Below are 8,230 nucleotides of genomic sequence, written 5' to 3' on the forward strand. Positions count from 1 at the left end.
AGGACTGTTTCTCAATATGCAACTCCTTAAGGAGTTTTAGTGCACAGGACAGGCAAAAACAGGACTCTGTCATCTTTGCGCTTTGTTCTATATGGGGAACCATCTGCTCCCCTCTCCACCTCCCACCCCAATGTTTACTTTTCATTATTTTTGCTAATAGCAGTCACATCCCTTCATTGAGCCCTTGGGGCACACCGAAACTACATTCTGAGAAGCGTCCCAGTTCTCTCCAGCCACCACCAGATACGTGCATAAACATACGCATACACTCTCAATGTCAAACCTCGGGTAGGTTTGCTAAGGACAATTTTAAGAACCAAAAAGTGACTTGTAAACTTCCTTTATGCTCTAGAAATATAAAAGTTCCACATGTCTATTACATAAATCAGTCACCTACCCAACAACCTCTTTATTACCCACCATATTAAGTTGATATACATAAACTAACCAAATAACTTTCAACAGATTAACCCCTTTAAACAAAATAAATAAATAGAAGAAAGATTTTACTAGTAAGCTTAAGATGCTTTTGTCAACTAGTAACAAACAAAACACATTTTGTAGGTTGAATTAAAGGCCCTAGGATGAATGCCCTCACTATCCACAGAAATCACTGGCTAAATCCTTGTAAATTGATTAGACGGCTCACTCTCCTCCATGCTGATATTATTTGATGTTATAATAAAACAGTCTAAGTCATTCAGGCTTGTCATAAACAAGATGGTCTTTGCCTTTCCCTCATATTTGCCTAAAGGCCTCTGCCATAAACTCAGAAGAAAAATTGAAATTTTTGATAGTAACCTCAAAAACAGATGCAATAAAAACTGCAGCAGGTACTTTATTGATAGTACAATAAACAGACTCAAAAGTGCAGGCTTCCCGCCTGGAGCTGACATCCACAGAAACATGTCCAGTCTGTATCAAGGACTTCTTGCTTTCTAGCTCGGAAAAAGATGATCCCGTGAAAGTAGCCTACTTATCCTGAGATAGTGTTAAAAAAAAAAAGAATTTTCTGGGATTAAGTGAACTGAGTTAACTGTAGTTAATGTTCTATTTTTGAGTAGATATATGAGGAAAAAATCCTTTTCTTTCTCTTTTATCTCTATCAGTTTAAGGTAGCGATACTTACATACTACATACTTTCATAAACTGGAATGAAACATTCTTTAAGTGGCATATTATTCCAACATCCCTCCTTAGAATTCATGGGGAAAAAATTGTTATGAAACTTCTCAGTGTATATTTTCAATGTAAAAAAACCTACAGAAACTTAAAAGAGCGATTCTATAGACTATATTAATAGGCCTTATCTAACAGTACCCAAAACAACAGTAACAATGGTTTGATATTATTCAAAATGCTTTTACCAAATTCCTCTATTTTTTATAATCATGTAGTTATTTACTCAAGCTTAGTAAAAATTCATTCTCTTTCCTATAAGGTTTAACTGGATAAATCAAATTTGCAACAGTAAGACTCAAATATCATTTAATTACATGTGACAAACTGCTACTAGGACCAAGGACTGTACTTTACAGGTTGAAGGGAAATGCATGCAAACAGTAATATGCTAGTAAATATTTAACATCCAGCTCACCAAAGGAAAAAAAATAGCATTTGCTGATGTCTGTGGTGTAAACACTTCCATCACAGCCAAGTTTAACATGACATCACTAAACATGGAGTTGGGAAGAGACATGCAATAACACACCATTATATAGTATTTTCACCATAGATGAATGGATAAAGAAGTTGTGGTACATGTTCAATATCTTATAATAAACAGTAATGGAAAAGAATATGAAAAAGATTATACATATATTATTATGTTTGTATACCTGAATCACTTTGCTGTATACCAGGAACTAACAGAACATTGAAAATTGACTATACTTCAATTTTTAAAAATAGCTCTTAAAAAGGTCATACAATAATTAGGAAGTGATAAGTTTTGAGTATTTATTACCACTGATTTAAATACAACCCATTTAATTGTAAGCTACAAAGTTTAATTTCTGATAATGGCCATGTTTAATAAGCAGCTTCCAAAATTCCTATAAATTTAGCAATGAGCTCTCATGAGCCAGCATGAACCAATTCCAGTATACCATTCTCAGGAAACTGTCCTGGAACTTATTCTATGGTTTAAAAAATATGAGCTTTTCAGGTAATAAAGAATTTCCTAGCAGGTCAGGAATTTGACAAACCTGAGTTTTGCAGAGAGAGAGAGACCCTTACAGGCTACTAAATAGGTAAACCTCATAGAAACAAATTGGAAGGTCCTTGTTCCTTAGCTCAGTAGATGAGCTGATAAAGGCAATAAAATAATTTTGATACCTAAAAGTAAATTATAACTGTAGAGGAGTTTCAAGTTAATTCTTAAACCAGAACTGCTCCAGTTTTATTAATATATAACAAGGATGTCTTTGTATATTAACATCTCTTATACACTATATAAATAAAACCAGTTAAATAAAACAAATCAAATGAGTTACACTGAATCAGATAATCTCTAAACAATTAATGAGGTCAAATCTGCATGTGAGTGAAACTTGACCATAAAGAATCCCAGAGACAAAATACACACACACACACTAACACATACACACACACACACACACACACATACACACAACATGGTCACTGTATACACTTCTAGTCCTCAAAATATGAAATCTTGAATATTTCCTATGGGTTACTGCCTACCTAACAAAAATGTCTCTATACCTAACTTTTCTAATATCAGTGTCTGAAGATATATCTTGTCCTTTGTAAATATTAAAGTCATGCAAGAAAACTACTATTTTTCTACCATAAACAAACTGACAGTAAACTCTGTGATTTGGTAATTTTTTTCCCTTTAAACATCTGCTGCATTTTTTTTTACTTGATAACCCTGTTTTTCTAAAGCCTAGTGTGCTCATTTGTTCAGTTGTGTCCAATTCTTTGTGACCCCATGAACTATAGCCTGCCAGGCTCCTCTGCCCATGGATTTTCCACGCAAAAATACTGGAGCAGGTTGCTATTTTCTTCTCCAAGGGATCTTCCAGGTCCAGAGATCGAATCTGTATCTCTTGCGTCTCCTACATTGGCAGGTGAATTCTTTACCACTGTGCCACCTGGGAAGCCCCTCTAAAGCCTAGAGTCCCTTGCAAACCTCTTCTTAAGTAAAGTTCTTTCCTTTCCTAAATGCTTTTGTCTCTGAGTCTTTGTTTGACAATAACTTGCTTATTTGTCCCTATGTTCTTTGGTCCTACATACCTATCTAGTCACGACCATGTGGCTCCTATCAGACCAAACTTCTCACGGAAAACAAATGTAAACTCTGAGCTAAATATACAAGCAACTATCTGAAGATATTGAAGAGCAACTAAGAACAGGTGGATACTGAAAGGGAGTCAACATTTGGATGAAGAGAAAAGCACTGATGAGTTTCCATTTTTTATGACTTTTTCCCTGAGAGAAGGCCTTAAATTGCACTATGCAATGCAGCTAAAAATCAAAGAAAAACCCAAAATCTTACTGGCTTGTAAAACCAGAGTCTAAGGGAAATACAGCTGCTGGAAAGCAAAGGGAGAATTCCTAAGAAGTAGCAAGCCAGGAAAGAGGAGACCCGAATCATGTGTATAAATTCTAGCCAGCTCTCTGGATGAGGTTGCAACCATACATGTGTGAGGCCGACTTGAAGCAGAAGACTAAAAGAACTGAGCAGAAATTCGAGCCACCAGTCACAGCGAGGAAGATACAGCTTACAGTCTGAATTCAGCCAGGTTAACTGATTACTATTAAAAAAAGAAAAAATACTCCTCGGGGGAACATAACAGAATTCAGAATCTCAACATATCATTCACAACATCCAGGACACAGTTCAAAATTACTTAACAGTCAAAGAAAATAGGAAGACATTACCTATTCTCAGAAAAAAAGCAGAATCAATGGAAGTCAGTCCTGAAATGATTCATGTATTGAAATTAGCAGATAAGAGTTATAAAACAATTATCATATCTTAAGTTCAAGGACACAGAGGAAAATATGCTCATAATGAAAGAAAAACTAAGATGTATCAACAGGTTACTAGAAGCCATAAAAAAGGACTAATTATAAATTCTAGAATTTAAAAATATACATTTGAGATGTTAAAAAAATTACCCATTGGTGGAGAAGGAAATGGCAATTTCCCAGTATTCTTGCCTGGGAAATCCCATGGACAGAGAAGCCTGGTGGACTATAACCCTTGGGGTCGCAAAAGAGTCAGACATGACTTAGCAACTAAACACCAATAACAACATACCATACTTAGAAGTAAATTCCAGATGGATTGAAAATTTTAATGTAAAAAGGAAAGGTATAATATTAGACTAAACTAAAAAAGTACTGAATGGGCTTAACAGCAGAACAAAAATAACAAGAAAGAGCCAGTGAACTTGAAGAAAGATTAATAGATTAATTATCTATTAATAATCTGAAGCACAGAAGAAAAAATAATTGAAATAATTAAGAGAACTTCAGGAACCTGTGGGACATTATCAAAAGATTTGTCATATACAACTAGAGTCCCATAAGGAGAAGAAGAATAAAATAAAGCAGACAAAATACTTGAGGAAATAATAACCAAACATTTCCCATAATTGTTATATCCCCAGCTAGACCATAAGCTCAATGAAAGCCAGGAATTCTAAGTTGTACCTCTTTATTAATCCACATAGCTCCTAACAAAGGCTGCATAGTGGGTTCTCAATTAATACATATTTATATATTCAGCATCAAGAATGATTATTTATTGAGTGCCTACTGTGTGAAAAGCATGATGAAAGGTGCTACAGACACAAAGATGCTTTAGTTACAGCCACTGTGCTTAATGAAGGAAATTTTGAAGAAGATAAAAGAGAGAAGCCTCAATTGTTTTGAAGAAGGAAAGGGTTTCCAATGGCTCCTGTTTTTCATTTTTCCCTAGGCAATTCATCATGATTTTATCTAACTTGCTTACTGTAATCCCTGTTAAAAGGAGAATATAACATTGTAAATCCAGAGTGAGAGGGGTTCTGGCATCAGAGGTCATGGTTATAAGTATTACATTCCAGAGCCTGTTCAAACAGTCCTATTCTCCCCAACTTGGTTCAATTAGGACAAACAGGGGAGACACTTCTGTACAATTTTCACTAATTTTTTTTTACATTTGCCTCTAGCTTTCAGGCAGAACTTATATCCTCTAGACACTTAACAAATGATCAGTAAGGACATATTTTTATAACCTCAGCAAAATATGGGAGGAAACAGCTGAGAAAGAAAATTTCCACACTTTGGGAAGAATACACAGAAATGTGCATACCTCTCCAGAACCTGGAGTGTATAAGATCAAAAGAATTATGAGTGTATATGTGTGTGTGAGAGAGAGAGAGAGAGAAACAGAGACAGTGGAACAAAGAGAGAAACAGACGCTGAGAGAGACAAAGTAGGACTCAGCATTCCTTTCTCTGTGTGAAAGCTTGAAGCACTTCACTCAGTTTGTTTAAAAACTATCCACCAACAGTCTGTGATTCTAAGAGGCAGTCTGTCCACAAATAAACTCAGCAAAACACCACAACAGAGATGTGCTGGCCTGATCTGCTCATTTCAAGCATGACCATGTATGTAAGGACATGGTTTGGGGCACAAAGCCCAAACCTAGATGCCTGCAACCATGAATTTAGTACATCCCCTTGAAATGAGCTGCTGGAAATGTCTTGTTTCTGTTAAAAAATAGAACTCGCTCATAAAGATATAAGCAGAAATTAGATTTTAGTATGTTTGCAGGAGCCTCTGAGTCCAGGAAGTGGCATTTACGACTTTGGTTATGAATCTGTCTGTGACTTTAGTCAGTATTTCAGTCTCTCTGGTGCCTATTTAGTCAGTCAGTTGGGGATAATACTCTTTGCTGTCCATTTCACAGCACTGCTACATCTGTCATGATCATAATAGCTGTCATTTATCGAGTTACTACTATGCATCAGACACTGGGATAAGCACTCTGCTTGCATTATTTGCAATCCTGACAGTAATCCTGAAGATGGGTGTTATTCAATTTACAGATGATGATGCTGACTCTCCAAGAGGTTTAGCAACTTTGGAAAAGTCACACCAACTAGTAAGTAGTGGTGTCAGGATTCTCTCAGATACCTTTCACTACATTACGCTAATTTGCTTTTATTCCTTCAGCATAGTTGAAATATAAAGAATACTCGAGGTATACACATATACTTATGGGGGGGAAAAGGAGAAAACTTAGGAAGTGTATTCCAGGAGTGTAAACCTAGACTGGGTATAAGACATGGCCTAAATCGACCAGAGGCTAGAAACAAATCACAGAGCAAAGGCTGCACTTAAGGACTGTGCATAAAACATAAAGGGAAAAGGTAACTGAGATGCTTAGGGTTATCACCTGGAACTCACTGGAGGCTCTTAGTTTTCATGTTGTATGCATCCTAACTGGGATAAAAACCAAGAGTCCTACACACACACACACACACACACATGCACACACACACACACCCCACAAGACAAAATGGGTTATGCATCCCCCTGCCACATGATAGCTAATGTAACTTGAAAATAAGTCTCTAATGCTTGCAAATCAGAAGCATTAGAAAAATAAATTTTCTACATCAACTATACTCCAATTTAAAAAAGAAAAAAAACAGAAAACTTTTTTTTAAAACACAATTTCACAAGTTAATGATTGTTGATTGGTATGTGGAAATACCCATTGTACCCATTGTACAGTCTCGTTGTATTTTTGCAGGCTTAAAAATTTCCATAATTAAAATTCTAAAAGAAAGAAAGGTGGGAAATGAAGGGAAAGGAAGAAAAGAGGGAAAAAAAAGAATAGCCATCTTCTTGAGATGGAAGAAGAGTGATGTGTGAAAACAAAGAAACTCTGATTTAAAAATGACTTAAGAAAGAACTGCTTTCCCCCAGTTCAACAACGGTTGTAGGATTTCAAGAGGACAAAACTCAGGAAAGAAAGGAAAAGGTCCTCCTGTTAAAACCTGAGAGTGTTTTTACAAGAAATGTAGGACTCTAAATCTCCAAGAAAAGCCAGTATCTTGGAAAATACACCAGAGTGACCCAACACAGAGGAGCTGAGAATGAGAACACAAGTTCATGAGAAAAGGGCAAGTTTTTAACAGAGGACTGTTCCCAGGGAACATAATTGCATCTAAGAACAAAGTCCAAAATATTAAGATATATTAATATATATGTATATATATAAAAAATATATCTATAGTGATGTCTCAGGGAACCAGTCTGTTTAAGCGCTTATCAGGGCTTCCACATAGTTACCAATTTTGCCCTGGTTGATCTTGTTGTTTGCTGCCACTGGCATGAGATGGTCAACTGGGGCTGTTACCTCCTTTCATTCAATTCTAGCTTATAAACCAGTGAGTCCCAAACTTCAAGTTAAGACAGATTGCTCATTTGATTTGATGGAATTTGTTCTTTTTTTCTCCCTAAAGGAAAAAAGCTATATGACATTTTAATAAAACTAAACAAAAATAACAGTTCTGATAATTCTTTACAATTAATAATATTGATATTAATATTAATTAGAACATGAATATTAATAATAACACAAAATTTGATGTTAATAAGAATATTATTAATATAATATCCAATATTAATAAAAATACAAAGATACTCAGCACTCAGAATGGTGAAACTAACAATGTCTGACATTCAGTCAAAGATTACGAGCCACAGAAAGAAACAGGAAAAACTTACTCTTAAAGAGGAGAATGATTAGTCAAAATAAGCTGAGATAGAACTGACCCAGAGGTTTTGTGTCCAAAGATGTAAAAATAATCATAACAGTTGTATTAAATATGTTCAGAATTTTAGTTGACACATGGAAGATATTTTTAAAGTACTCTTGGCAAACTTATAGACACCCATAAATCAATGGAACAGAATAAAGAGCCTAGAAATAAAACCATTCATATTTTGTCAATTAATTTATGACAAAAGAGCAAAAATGCAAAATGGAGAGAGAATAGTCTCTTCAGTAAGTGGTAATGGGGAAACTGGATAGCTATACAAAAAGAATGACTAGACCACTATCTTACATCATACACAAAAATCAACTCAAAAAAAAAATCAACTCAAAATGAATTGAAGATATAAATGTAAGACCTGAAACCATAAAATTTCTGGAAGAAAACATGTGACGTAAGCTCTTTGACATCACTCTTGGCAA

This window comes from Cervus canadensis, chromosome 13 (genome assembly GCF_019320065.1).
Source record: "Cervus canadensis isolate Bull #8, Minnesota chromosome 13, ASM1932006v1, whole genome shotgun sequence".
Classification (NCBI taxonomy): Eukaryota; Metazoa; Chordata; class Mammalia; order Artiodactyla; family Cervidae; genus Cervus; species Cervus canadensis.